Raw genomic sequence first — 15,053 nt, 5'->3', positions numbered from 1 at the left:
CTCCCCAACCTCCTGTGTAAACCTCCTACATCCTCATCCGCAAAATGGGAACGTTAATACCCATCGTGGGGTTGGGGTGAGGCTTCCTGCATACTGAGGAATTCTACTGATTGTTGGTGGAGACTTCTGTATTCGAGTAGCGCACAAAACCATCCTCTGTATCACTTAAAGTAATCGGGTAGTGGCTTGTCATCAGTATTACTGGCATGGGAGTTGAATGTGACATCTGGCTATCCCGGGTGATCGTGGGCTGGCCACTGAACTCACCATCCCCCTGCAAAATGCAGCTATCACGTCCCATTTGGAGCTGTAGCAATAATGAAGGAAGAGGGGTGGTGGTACTTAGCCTAATTCCTGGCCCAAGGCAAACATTCAGTAAATGTTAGAAATAGTAATATGATGTAAGTAATAATAATAATTGCATTCGTACTTAGAGATGAGTGTGTGTATGTGTGTGTGTGTGTGTGTGTGTGTGTATGTGTGTGTGTGTGTGTGTGTGGTGAAGGGGTAGATGGAAGCAAAGAGAACTGTTGAGTGGGTTTTATTAGGTTGCGTTAAAAAGTGTTTCACATCTATGACTGCATTTAACCACATGAAGTAGGCACAGAGAGGTGAAGTGATTTCTCCAAGGCTGTCCAGCGAGGAGGCAACAAATGTAGGCTCTGAACACAGTGGTGGCTGGTGCTGAGCCTGAGCCCTTCCCACCGGTTCTCACCTCACTTCCTGACTCAGCCTCCTGCCTCCTCAGCTTGCAGGCTCCGCCGCCGTGAAGCTGGGGTCTCATCTCCCCGAAATGTCTCCAGATTGCTGTCTGTTATCGAATGAATGTGTGTGTTTCCCCCCAGTTCACCTTACCCCCTGATGTGATGGCATCCAGAGGTGGGGCCTTTGGGAGGTAACTAGGTTTAGATGAGGTTGGGAGGGCAGGAGTCCCACGATGGGATTAGTGGCCTAAGGCTCCCCTCTCTACCTCACTCAGAAAGCAGAGATGGAAACCAATCTGTGTGTCCAAATATTAGATTTCAGGTAGACTCGAATTTAGCTCCATGGCCTGATGGCTTTCCTTCAGCCACATGTAAGCCATGAAAATTGGCTCAATTTCTGGCCAACTATGATATTTTGTGTGTGTGTCTGTTTTTTTGTTTTGGTTGGGGGAGGGGAGGAAGAGATGTGGTATTTTGTTTTCAAGATATTCTTGTACTGGAGTTTTATGTTTCTAGATTGGGAGCCAGGCTGTGACAGCCAGGGGAAGAAAGACCCTTTGCAGGTCAGCAGAAACGACCCCTGTGTGACACAGGAAGTCAAACCACACGGAGAGACTGGAACAAGAGTCTTACCTTTCAGCACTGCTGATGTCAAGCAGCGGAAGGAGAGGTCCGATGGTGGCCGGCAGGGATCATTTTCCCAGTAAAGGTTCAGAGAGAACATGAAATCAGTCAAGTTGTCCTGAGCACCTCACGGGATCCCACAGGTCCTGAGATGGGATAGGGAACCAGAACGAGAAGCTGTGACCTATTCTAAGAGCCCTGGAACCCTCTGAAGACACATTTACCCCAAAGTCAAAACCCCCCAGGGGTCCCCATTGCCTGGGGCATCCAAATTCTCCCCCTTCACCTGAGTTTCGGGAGGCTGGCAGAAGGAAGGTCTGTCTCCATAACAACCAGTTATCATCCCCGCTTTTCTTTTTCTTTTTTTTTTTTTTTTAATTATTTATTTCTAGGAGAGAGAGAGACAGCATGAGCAGGGAGGGTCAGAGAGAGAGGGAGATACAGACTCTGAAATAGGCTCCAGGCTCTGAGCTGGCAGTCAGCACAGAGCCTGACATGGGGCTCGAACCCACGAACCGTGAGATCATGACCTACGCGAAAGTCAGACGCTTAACCGACTAAGCCACCCAGGCGCCCCTTTTCAACTGGAGCCCAGGAGTGTTAATGCTTGGGAAAGAAGGAGGCTTAGCTACCCTGCACCATACTTTTCTTGTCTAAAACCCACCAAATAAATACATGCAATCCAATCCAATCCAGTTGTACTTTTTAGAGCAGGTTACTGATCCTACTGAAAATCTGATCAAAGCTATGAAGTCCACATTCCCAGAAACACCAGTTCCCTGCCTCTTCTCTCTCTCTTTCTCTCTCTCAGTTTTACGCAAGATCACAAAGGCTTGTTGACCTCTCTGAAGTCCATCTACTTGCCCCCTGGGATCTGCAGATTCTGGGGTTGGTGCCTGAGTTAGGACCGAGAGGATCTCCCAGAATCTGCCCTGGCTGAACATGGTGCTCAGAACTTTGTCTCTTCCTTTAGTCCCCTTCTCTGGGTTGAAGGGCTCCCTAGTTAGGTAGGGAGAAGGAGACAGTACTTACTTACGTTTGACTGGAAGGGCAACCAGGAGTCAGTGAAGTGACATGGAAAATAAAAGCAAGGGAGAGAATAGGATTAATGCTAACATCACCCATCTCAGTTAATTTATTTATTCCTTCATGGAGCATTTACCTGCCTTTACTACTTAGAGTTATGCCCCGCCCCCAAGACAAAGCCTGTGTGTCAGACCCAAGTCCTACCTTTCCCCAGCATTCTCTGAGGGGTCTTGACATCGGAAGGAATCTGAAAGGAGCTGGCCAGCTACGGGAATACAAACTTGGGGGTTCACACAGTTCTTACTTTTTTCTTCAATGGTGACTGGAAGCAAAAGTGTCAGCCATCTGGACCCCAAAAGGAGCAGGAAGCAGGGAGACAACTGAGCATTATGTCACTGTGATGATCAAAGACACAAGGAACCCATCCGCTACTTGGGTCTACCCACCTTCCATCCATCATTCACCCAACCAACACTGATTTGGCACAGACTCTGGCCACTGCCGTATGTTTGGAGTTGGTGATGTAGATGACTCAGACGCAGCCCCTGGTCTGTAGGCATTTGCAATACTGGCTGGGTACAGAGTTAATAAGACACCTCAAGCCCTGTTCTTATAGAAACTGCGACCTATGAATGTCTTGAACTTCTTGTAGACTCTCCCAACATAGTGTGTCCCAAAGAGAATTTGTGGTCATTACTCTCCCACCCACCAAAAAGTAATGTTATTTTTTTGTTAATAAAATAAATATCCATGTGTTCGCACTGATATAAGTAACTCCTTGAATAAATAGAGCACATGGTCAGCTCTTCCTTACAGAAGAATTCCAATTAATACATGTAGAAGGAATAAGAGAAATAGAAAATCACCATCAAGCAACTACAACAGCGATCAGTTTTGCAGGCAACAGCCACAGGCAGATGTTATAATTGGTGGGTAAATGTTTGAGGAGAAACAGGATATTCTACATAGTCTCCAACTATCTCCCCCACGACATTCATTACTTACAGAGGGGAAAACAGTTATGAGACCATGGAGAACCCTGGCAGACACCACCTCAGCCAAGTGATCATGGTTAACATGTCGGGTAATGACACACAGAGAAGGGCACAGACCCCTCTTCTGAGACTTTCCTGCCCAAACTGCGTAACCTCAACGTGACCGGGAGACAACTTGGGACAAGCCCAGACTGAGAGACATTCTTCACAGTCTCTGAGCACAGCTCGTCTTGGAAAGGTCACGGAAGATTGGCCAAGTCAGCCGTGAGCTCTAAGGACTAAAGGCAAGAGTAAGGAGATGCATTGAATTTGTGCAATGTGGGCTCCTGGACGGGATCTTCCCGTGTGGGCAGAGTAGTGAAATATGAATAGAGTCCATAATTTAGGCAGTAGCTTTGCAGCGGTGTTGAGCTCCTGGCTTTGATCACCGTACGAGGCTGGGTACAATGGGAGGTTAGGGAGGGTTGGGTTAAGGGAGGTTAGGAGAAGGGTATTTGGGAACTCTAGTTTTGTGACTTTTCTGTATGTCTAAAATTACTTCAAAATACAGTTTTAAAAAATCAGTTGCTGTACAGAACTTTTCCTATCTTTTTTTTTGTTAATATTTTTTACATTATTTATTTCTAGGAGAGAGAGAGAGAGACAGCGTGAGCAGGGGAGGGTCAGAGAGAGAGGGAGTCACAGACTGAAACAGGCTCCAGGCTCTGAGCTGGCAGTCAGCACAGAGCCCGACGCGGGGCTCGAACCCACGAACTGCGAGATCATGACCTAAACGAAAGTCGGACGCTTAACTGACTAAGCCACCCAGGCGCCCCAAACTTTTCCTATCTTGGTTAAGGGCAGACTCGATTATCCAATGGCAAAACTGAATAAATGAATGAATGAATGAATGAATGAATGAAATTATGGAAGTCTTTCTTCTTTCTTTCCCTAGCCTCCAGCCTCGTCCATCTTCCAGTCCTATAAACTCTTGCTCCTAGATACCTCATACTCTTTGACCTCCACCCTGACGACCACAATGGTCTCCTAGCTGATGTCCTTGTTTCCACTCTGGTTCCTACCCAATCTGTTCTTCAGGACCAAGACTGATCATTTAAACACACACACACACACACACACACACACACACACACACACGCACACACCCCTAAATATGACACTCCTTTCTGAAAGCCTTTCAACACCTTCCTGTGGCACTTGATATCCACACTCCTGATCTGACCCACAAGACTGCATGTGTGCTGGTTCCTGCCTCTTCTCCACTCTGTTTTGTAACAATCCCCCTCCACGATGCCTCCTCCCTGTGCACCACTCTCCAGACACACTGGCTCCTCTCAGATCCACAAATGGACCCAGGACCTTTGCATGTGCCAACCCCCCACCCTGGACCACCTCCCTAACTCTGGCGTTAGCTCCCACCCGCCATCAGTATCTTGCCTCAAATGTCACTTATCCAGAGAGGACTTCTCTCAACGGCCACACTGGGATGTGCTTATTTGTGTAACACGAGAATTCCACAAAGACAGGACTATATCTGTCTTTTTAATCCACTGCATTCCCAGCATTGAGCACAAGGAACAAACCAGGAACTCGGTGAATGTTTTTGGACAAAATGAGACAATAGGAACTCAGCTTTGTAACAAGATTCTCAAGGCCTCTTTCTAATATATGGTGTCCTTATATTGTAAAGATCTGGGGTCTTGGGGCACCTGGGTGGCTCAGTCCATTAAGCGTCTGACTTTGGCTCAGGTCATAATCTCACGGTCTGCGGGTTCCAGCCCTGCATTGGGGATGTAAGCGCGGAGCCTTGGGATTCTCATTCTCTCCTCTCTCTCTGCCCCTCCCCTACTCAGGCTTTCTTTCTCTTTCAAAATAAATAAAAACTTAAACAACAACAACAACAAAAAGATCTGGGGTTTCAGGACAACTCCATAACCATAACAATGTCAACCCCAGGCACGATGCACATGTAACCTTATCCGTGATACACAGAAATCCCATGGACTGCAGATTCTCACCGTGATGCCCACTGGTTGGATGAGGACAGTCAGGCTTTTTCAGGCAATGTCTCCACGCCAAAGCCACCCAGAGTCCCTGAGAAAACCAGGATTCAGATGCAAGTCTGTCTCCGAGGCAGGGCTGCAGCGCCCAGGAGCCCTGCACCCACCACCGCCACCAGGAAGAGGGAGAAGGACGCTAACACCTGACGCAGGGAGTCTGACTGCACCTCAGGAGGCTATCCAGAGCCAGCCGCGGGCCTGTCCACTGTGAGCAGAAACGGAGAGGAGGCATCACCTTCACGGGGAGTGCAGCCTTCTGCCAGTCCCAGGAAAAGCAGAATCAGCAGGGCCATCCGCAGAAGCGGCTCGGATCTGCGCATCGTGGGGCGGGATTTGGGTTGGACACTCTCCTTCCAAGACAAACAGGTCTCCCGCTGTCCCCCCAGACTCCCAGGGCCAGGCTGACGATCCACACGTGCCTTCCAGCTGGCCCGGGGCTGGCGGGTACCCACACCTGGGCCGCTGCCTCCCGCTGCTGACGCAGGAGCTGGTCTTCGCACCCGCATTGCTTACTTATCTCAAAGCAACATTCTAGAGAAAATGCTGAGCGTCCAGCTATCCCATGGCCTGCAGAGCCCAATCCTGCCAGTCTCCTGTGATCATCGAGCCTGTGAGCTAAGTGTTCTTCTGTATTTTTAAGTGGTTGGTGGGGGAGGAGGGAAGACAAAAGAATAATATTTCATGACAAGTGAAAACTATACGGAGTGGGAACTCTAGCATCCAGAAAGAACCTTTTATTGGAACACAGCCCACTTATTTAGATACTGCGCGAGGGCTGCCTTGCTACAACGGCAGAGCTGCGTAGCTATGACAGAGGCCGTCTGACCCACAGAGCCTAAAATATTCTCCACCAGACTCTTTACCGAAAAGCTTGCAACTCTGTCCTAGACAAATTGTAATTTTCAGAAAACAAAGCAAAACAAGCAAAAACACCTGTCATACTTCTGCTTGGAGATAAATATTATTTTCACATTCTTGTCCATATACATATCCCTGACACTCACTGGCTGTGTGCCCTGAACAAGGTGCTTACCCACTTTGTGCCTCAGTCTCCTCATCTATACAATGGGGATAATGGTATTTCCACTCTCACAGATGATTGAAAAGGCTAATTGTGTATATATCTATAAAGCACACGGAACGGTGTATCTAGTGTCTCTGTATGTATATCAGGAATGCAGGGGCGCCTGGGGGGCTCAGTCGGTTAAGCATCCGTCTTCGACTCAGGTCATGGTCTCATGGTTTGTGAGTTTGAGCCCTGCGTTGGGCTCTGCTATTAGAGCACAGCCCCCTTTGGATCCTCTGTCCCCCTCTCCCTCCGCCCCTACTTGCTCATGCTCTGTCTCTCTTAAAAATAAATAAACACTGGGGCGCCTGGGTGGCTTAGTCGGTTGGGCGGCCGACTTTCGCTTAGGTCATGATCTCGCGGTTGGTGGGTTCGAGCCCCGCGTCGGGCTCTGTGCTGACTGCCAGCTCAGAGCCTGGAGCCTGTTTCAGTCTGTGACTCCCTCTCTCTCTGACCCTCCCCTGCTCACGCTATCTTTCTCTCTCTCTCCTAGAAATAAATAAAAATCTTTAAAATAAATAAATAAATAAATAAATAAATAAACACTAAAAAGAAAAACCTAACCCAATTTAAAAATTAAACCAGCAGCGGCAGCCCCCCTCCGCTTCCCAGCTCGTTATGAAGAAACTAATGACAACAGTTCAATCCTTCCGAGCAGTTCCTGGAGCAATCCCAGAGCTTGATCAGGGTGGGAGGGACGAGCACTGTGTCCCCGTCACAGGGGCCGTTACTCCCACAGAACAGCACCCACAGAGCGGTCACAGCATCCGCTGGTGTGACCTGCTTCTCTCACCGGGGCAGTCTGCCTTCCTTACCCCAACTTCCAAAGAATCTCAAGCCGACAGCGAGGTCCTGCAGTCGATGACATTTCCTGGGCTCGGGCTGGCTCTCTGCTCAGTTTCCACACACCTGGCCTGGGTGGAGGGTCCATTCGACGCTATTGTCCCCCCACTGAACATACGAGGGGATGATGAGCTTATGAGATTTGCCCGAAAGGGACTTGCAATGTCTAATGGGAATGAGCCACACTGTGGAATCAGACAGCCATGGGATCAAGCCTCAGCCCCTCCACCTCCTGGCTCTGTGAACTCGGACATATTATTTTTCCTTTTTGGTCCCCAATTTCCTGAGATGTAGAAATGGAAGCATCATATCACTGATGCTAATACTTTTTACAGCACTGACTATAAGCCTGACACCCTTCTAGGTGTCCTGGCATCTAGTAACTCCTACAACCCAACAAGATAGGAACTGGTACGGGCCCCATTGTATAGATGAGAAAACTAAGGCCTAGAAAGTGTAAGGTCAATGCAAAGTCACACACTTGTAGTTGGCAGGACTTGTCTTTGAAGCCAAGCATCTGGGTATGCATTGCACACTCTAACCAGCCCTGTCCAATGGGACTTCCTGCAGTGACACGCATGGCGTGTCCTGTACCCCTGCTGCCTGACATGGTGGTTGCACGTGGCTGCTGAACACTTGAAATGAGGCCAACGCAACTATGAAATGTAGTTTTACTTTTATTTCATTTTAACTCATTTAAATTTAAATAGCTCCATGTGCTGGTGGCTACCATATTGGACGCCACTGCTCTAAACTATTATACCATGCAGCGTCTCAGCCTCATCAGACTATCTACCTGGTGGGCCTGACGCAGAACAATGTACGTAAGGCGCCCTCTTGCACCGCGAAGTCCAGGCACTGGGGATACACCAGGTCTAGCTCTAAAAAGTTATGTTCTAGTGTAGGAGGACAAACAATAATATGTCTTTGTGTCCTGATCACTGCTGCAAAGAAAGTCAATAAAATAGGGTCATGTGGCAGAAAGTGAGGGCACTGAGATGCTCCCTTAGAAGGGGGTTGTCCAAGAAGACCTCACCAAGGTGGTGCCTCGGGTTTAGGTCTGAATGGGTGATGATCTGGGGCAGGAGTATCTTGGATACAGCTCATGCAAAGCTCTTGAGGCAGGAAAGAGTGGGAAGGATTTGAAGGACAGACATGACATAGAAGCCCACACTTTTCCATTAGCCCCTAGTCTCTTCTGCGGGACTCTATGTCCAAACGATCCATTTTAGAAAAATTTGCCCACAGCAAATCAGAAAGGGAAAAATTCCTCATAGTATTGCTTGTTTCTGCAAACCACAAATGAACTAGATCAAGGGCCAAAACTAGTGGAAAATATTCTAAAGATTGTTTTTGCTTACATATATTTGTTGGCCTAACTGCTGATGGAAACGGCTTAATATTTTTTAAAAACCTGTAAGTTTCTTTCATCTTTATTTATTTTGAGAGAGAAGGAGCAAGTGTGAGCAGGGGAGGGGCAGAGAGAGGGAGAGGGAGAGAATCCCAAGCAGGCTCCCCACTGTTAGCGCAGAGCCTGACTCGGGACTCAATCTCCCAAACTGTGAGATCATGACCTGAGCCAAAACCAAGAGTCAAACGACTAACCAACTGAGCCACCCAAGTGCCCTCAAAATCTACAAGTTTTTGAAGCTGTATTTTGAAAACGTTCTTCCAGCAGAACAATGATCTCAGTTGAATGGAGCCCATTCACCAAATGAGGCTCGCAGAATGTGCTCCTTGAACAAACAACACAGCACCAAACAGACGTGTGTGCCTTTGTAGTAGATAGGAGATGACAGGATTCTTAAAAATCTTAAAAAGGCCTAAAATACCATTTTATAATATTTATTTATACTTTATATTATTTATGATGTTTTGTGATCCGAAGTCACCAAGCAGTGAGGGAGGCAGGATTTGAACCCATACTCCACTTTCAGATCAACTGCTGGGCACACATCCAAAATCCCAAATATGAAAATGCTTACAAAGACGCTTTTAGCCCCTCAAACATGTGAGTTTTCAGGCACTAAAATTTGGAACACACATGGCTTCATGCATTCTGCGTGTTCTTCTCACAGGAAGGGCAGAAGGTAGATTCAAGGCAGGATAGAGGAGAGCCTGGGATCTGCAGAGACCAGATCGGAAAGAATGTCGGCGGGACTGTGCAGCTGAAGACCACTGTGGGGACCGTCTGAGGACAAAGCAGAGGGCAGGGCAGGGTCAGAAGTGCAAGGGGGGAGGATCTGACACTGATGCAGTTATCTGTCACTAAGGAACATGTCACCCCAAAACTCAGTGACTCAAAACAGCAACAGTGATTTGAGAATCACTCGTGGCTTCTGAGGGTCAGGAATTCGGGGAGAACCCCGCTGGACGGTCTGGCTCAGGGTCCCTCACACGGTGACCGGAGCAAGAACTACCGGTGACCAGTGGTTGGCCACCACCTCTCTCTCCCCAGTATGGAATGCGCTAGCTGGGTCTTCCTCACAACATGGCGGCCTCAGGGCAGTGGGACAAGCGAGGCCAGCTTGGGCCTCTGTGCAAATAAGGAGCAGGATGAATTATCCTTGCTGCCACTTTCTGTTGGATGCAAGCTAATCACCCCCACCCCACTCCCACCCCCAGACACAAGGCAAAGGAAATCAGATCCACCTCCCCACTGGGAACTGGCAAGTTTAGAGGATGTGAGCTGGGAGACAGGGCCACGACCATCCTCGATATACAAGGCAAACGTGTTTGAGCGTCCGTGGCCTCCATTCCACGTAAGGTAAGGTCTTCACAGACAGGAACTCTCCGATTTCCGTCAGTCTGCCAGTCTCTCCAGTGTCCACACGGGTCTAGAACACGGTAGGTGCTCGTATCTGTTGACGGCTATACGAGTGACTGGAAGGGAGCCCATGGAAAGGGTGGGCTTGATTGCCCCAAAACGGCACCCTTGTAACTCCCTAGGGATGGCACCAGGGATGGGGGGGTGGGAGGGGAGGGAGACAAGCTTCCTGAAACCTGCCCGAGGATGGCAGGGCGTCCCAGGCTTGTGGAGACAGGGGCAGGGGCAGCAGGAGACGAGGGTGACAGGCGGCCGTCTGCCCCTCAGGTGAGCACGGTGGGCGTCTAGTTCCTGCACATCAACCGTCTGTCCAGTACGGGAGGGACTGCAGCCCACGTCCCAGAAACAAGTCTTCCTTGTCCCTCCCACAACTTCTGAGAACGTGGAGATCAGCCCTTGGCTTCACCTCCCGTGTCCCCCAGCCCCGAGGAGTCACCTGCTTCCAGGAACTGTCACCCCTCAACATCCCTCAAAACTCTGCTGTCCGTGCACGTCGCCCGTCCTGACTCAGCCGCCCCCACAGTCCCCCTGGGTCTTGCTTTCCCTCCCCTTTGCCCTTCCTCTGGTACCTGACCCCCCCCTCCAGGTCCAGAGCGGACGGCCAAGTCTGGGGTGCACTCCCGGCCCTGCGCCTCGCATCCCGTGGGCCGCAAGCGTCTCCCAGGACACCCTGCGCACCTCACTGCTCACAGTGAGCACTTAATTTCCCCCTTCAGACCTGTCGCCCATCTCGTGTTTCCTTTTGGACAAAATCCCTGAAGCAGCCAGTTTGCTTTTCTTCACCATCTGGTACAAATGAGGCATTGTGACGCGAGCTGATCGGCACAGAGCGCACGGGCCCGCCCACGCGGGTGGATATGACGCCCGCTGATAGGTACACAGGCACAGGCCCGCCCACGCGGGTGGATATGACGCCCGCTGATAGGCGCATAGCGCACGGGCCCGCCCACCTTGGATACGACGCCCTCTGATAGGTACACAGGCACGGGCCCGCCCACGCGGGTGGATATGACGCCCGCTGATAGGCGCATAGCGCACGGGCCCGCCCACCTTGGATACGACGCCCTCTGATAGGTACACAGGCACGGGCCCGCCCACGCGGGTGGATACGACGCCCGCTGACAGGCGCACGGCGCACGGGTCCGCCCACCTGGGGGGATACGACGTCTGCAGACAGGCAAACAGCGCACGGGTCCACCCACGCGGGTGATACGACGCCCTCTGATAGGCGCATAGCGCACGGGTCCGCCCACCTGGGTGGATACGACGCCCTCTGATAGGTACATAGTGGTATTTCTGTCCATGTGGATGGATACACATGTATATAGACATTTATATATGATGCATATATGTATCTATAAATGTGTCTATTATGCACACACACACCCATACAGAAAAAATATCACAAGGACACTCTCTAAATATCAAAACTGCCTGTCTCTACATGAAGGGATTATGGGCGGCCTATTCTCCAGTACTCTTTCCCCACATGTTTAAAATGTATCCGAGGGGCGCCTGGGTGGCTTAGTCGGTTAAGCGTCCGACTTTCGCTTAGGTCATGATCTCGCGGTTCGTCGGTTCGAGCCCCGCGTCGGGCTCTGTGCTGACTGCCAGCTCGGAGCCTGGAGCCTGTTTCAGTCTGTGACTCCCTCTCTCTGACCCCCCTGCTCACGCCGTCTCTCTCTCTCTCTCTCTCTCTCCTAGAAATAGATAAAAACTATTTAAAAAAATAAAAATTAAAAAAATAAAATGTATCCGAGAAACATGTATATTATCTTCATGGTCGGAAGCAGACGATGATCCCTGTTTTTCAAATAAGCCATTGAAAGGAAGCAGGCCGCCCTGGAGGCTGACAATCAACAATGTTTTCCAGAACTTCAGAGTGAACTTTCTGATGCCAATTTAGCGCCACAACTCGCAGAAAGTGAGCCTCGCGCTGTGGGGCTCATTAAAATCGCCCTAACAACCCTCACAGGGACCCTGAAAGTAGAGGAGGCTGTGTTTTTTATCTGTGCTGCCGGCTAGGTAATTACATCCATCACTTAGCCCAACGGGGCTGGCAGGAAAAACAGCTTTCGTTTTAGGGCCAGGAGGGCGGCATCGAGATGCCAGAGGGAAGTACCTCTTGGGCCACAGGCAAGAGAGCTTTGGGAATCAATAAATTTAAACACTTTCGAGGGAATTAAAACTTTGAAATAGGCTGCAGTCAGGCTGTTTTTGTTTTTCCCAGTTAGCGTGAGGACAGGAGTTGCTGGCAGGGGGTGGGGGTGTTATTCTCTGCAGCCAGAGAGCAACCTTTTCTCCCAGTCACACCTTTCCCTTCCCTGATCACCACCTCCCAGGTTCCCAGCGGGGTCCGACCACACTCAGGCTCAACACATTCTTGGAGTAGATACAAGTTTGTGTACTTTTTCACTACATAGTCACCACAAGTTTTGAAACTAAAATAAAAATATCTTTACTGTTTCCAAAGAGAGCAGCTTTAGGAATACAGAGAAAGTTCCAATCTCCCTGCCCATCCCTCTCCCTTTTCCCTTCCGCACCTTAACCCTGTTTGCAGTTTGGAGAAGTTTTGGATGCATGGACGCACACACCTGTGTCACACACCTGCATGTACCTGTTTCGAATATGCAAATGCAGAACACACCATGTCTATGGTGAAGTAACCCGATTTTTTTTTCAGTTATCAGTTTCTGATGGACATTTTACCAGAGCAGTAGATAAAGATCTATCTTATTCTTTCTCAAGGACTATACACCTTCCACTCTACGGATATGCCATAGTGTTATCCATGCACCCCTCCCGCAAATGTTTATGGGGCATAAACTCTGTGCTAGCACCTGGGGATGTCACTGTAAACAAAAGGTAATAAAAAACACATTCCAATGCGATTATTTAATGGAATTTATTAAGTAGATTCTAAAGTTCACATGGAAGAGAAAGTGCATGCATGCACGCACACGCACACACACACATACTAGAAATAAAATAAAAGAAAGAAGAAAATTGGGCTCTGCACTGATGGTAGAGAGTTTGTTTGGGATTCTCTCTCTCTGCCCCTCCCCTGCTCTCTCTTTCTTTCTCTGTCGAAATAAATCAACTTTTTAAAAAACTGTATTATTGGGGTGCCTGGGTGGCTTAGTCGGTTAAGCGTCTGACTTTCACTTAGGTCATGATCTCGCGGTTCATGGGGTCGAGCCCCGCGTCGGGCTCTGTGCTGACTGCCAGCTCAGAGCCTGGAGCCTGTTTCAGAGTCTGTGACTCCCTCTCTCTCTGACCCTCCCCTGCTCACGCGCTCTCTCTCTCTCTCTCTCTCTCTCCTAGAAATAAATAAAAATATTAAAAAAAAAAACTGTATTACTGAAGCACTACATAAATAGATAGACCAATACGAACAGAATAAAAACACACCTATGTACAGGAGAATGCTGTGTGTAATAAAAAGTCACATTTTACAACTCAAATGTCCATCAACAGATAAATAATTATGTCAGGGTGCTTGGCTGGCTCAGCCGGAACACCATGTGACTCTTGATCTCAGGGTTGTGGGTTCGAGCCCCATGTTGGGTGTAGAGATTACTTAAATAAAAACTTAAAAAAAAGAATGTTATGTCTATACAATGGAATAATCCTAAACAACAAATTAACATTTGTTGTTAATCCTAAACAACAAATTAACATTTGTTGTTAATCCTTAACAACAAAATGGATGAATTCTTGAAACAGGGGTATACCAGGGGTGAATCTCAATTTCAGAATTCTGGAAGGAAACCACACTGAAAGAGTCCGTGCTGGCTGAATGACTCCATTTACTAAAAATTCTAAAAGATGTAAACTAGCCTACAATGAAGCAAAGTGGACTCGCCTGGGCAAGAGGGAGATTTGGACGTTATAGGCTCTTGTGGTGACTTGTAAGAAGGATGGGAATTGTTTAACCTGGTTGTGATAAGGAATGACAGGTCTACACCACAGCAAAACACACTCCACATAAACTGACGGTATGTGCAGTTTAGTGTACCTTAATTACATCTAAATAAAATTATAAAATATATAATTTTTAAAAGTCACCCTTTTTTTTGCATCAAAGGGACACAAACAACAGGATGAAAAGGTAGCCTATGGAAAAAAAAAATTTTCTCATCATGGATCTGATAAGGGAGTTAATATCCAGAATATATAAAAACTTAAACTGTAGGGGCGCCTGGGTGCCCCAGTCGGTTAAGCATCCGACTTCAGCTCCGGTCATGATCTCACAGCTCATGGGTTTGAACCGTGCTCTGGACTCTATGCTGACAGCTCAGGGCCTGGAGCCTGCTTTGGATTGTGTCTCCCTCTCTCTCTGCCCCTCCCCCAACCACGCTCTGTCTGTGTCTCAAAAATAAACAAACATGAAAACAAACAATAAACAAAAAAACTTCAACAGGAAACGTCAAAAGAACTAACAACCAAATTAAAAACTGGGCAAGGACTTGATAGAGATTTCTTTAAAGAAGATAAAAAATGGCCGACAACCACATGAAAGGAGGCTCAGCATCATGAATCATCAGGGAAATAGCATAAACCAACCCCACAATGAGAGGCCACCTCACACTATCACTATCAGAATGTTTAGGTTATTTTTTGTAGTCTTTGTTTATTTTCGAGAGACAGAGCATAAGCAGGGGAGGGGCAGAGAGACAGACACACACACAGAATCCGAAGCAGCTCCAGGCTCCATGGAGTTTAACAGCACGGAAGGTTTTCTGCATCTCTCGTCCCTGAAATACAGCCAGACAAACACTAAACCCTCCTGCACACCTCGACACCGGACCTGAGGATCAGCACGACAATCCGCACCACCTGAACCACGGGGCTCGGCAGGTACGCGGGCAGAGAGGGGGCTGCGGGAGAGCAGCGGGGGGGGGGGGG

The 15,053-nt window shown here is 48.6% G+C and overlaps 1 long non-coding RNA gene across 1 annotated transcript; it reads right to left on the bottom strand.

The window, feature by feature from the left end:
• Positions 1-522: 522 nt before the first annotated feature.
• On the bottom strand, positions 523-1,710 carry LOC120239707. The gene is made up of 3 exons (XR_005530492.1): positions 1,615-1,710; positions 1,338-1,474; positions 523-811 (listed from the first exon to the last, which is right to left on the bottom strand). It is a non-coding gene; the product is annotated as an uncharacterized LOC120239707 (long non-coding RNA).
• Positions 1,711-15,053: the final 13,343 nt, after the last annotated feature.

Source organism: Hyaena hyaena, unplaced genomic scaffold (assembly GCF_003009895.1).
Source record: "Hyaena hyaena isolate Hyena2069 unplaced genomic scaffold, ASM300989v1 scaffold_235, whole genome shotgun sequence".
Lineage (NCBI taxonomy): Eukaryota > Metazoa > Chordata > Mammalia > Carnivora > Hyaenidae > Hyaena > Hyaena hyaena.
The sequence above is the reverse complement of the archived record's forward strand: the minus strand, read 5'-3'. Positions and strand labels throughout refer to the sequence as shown.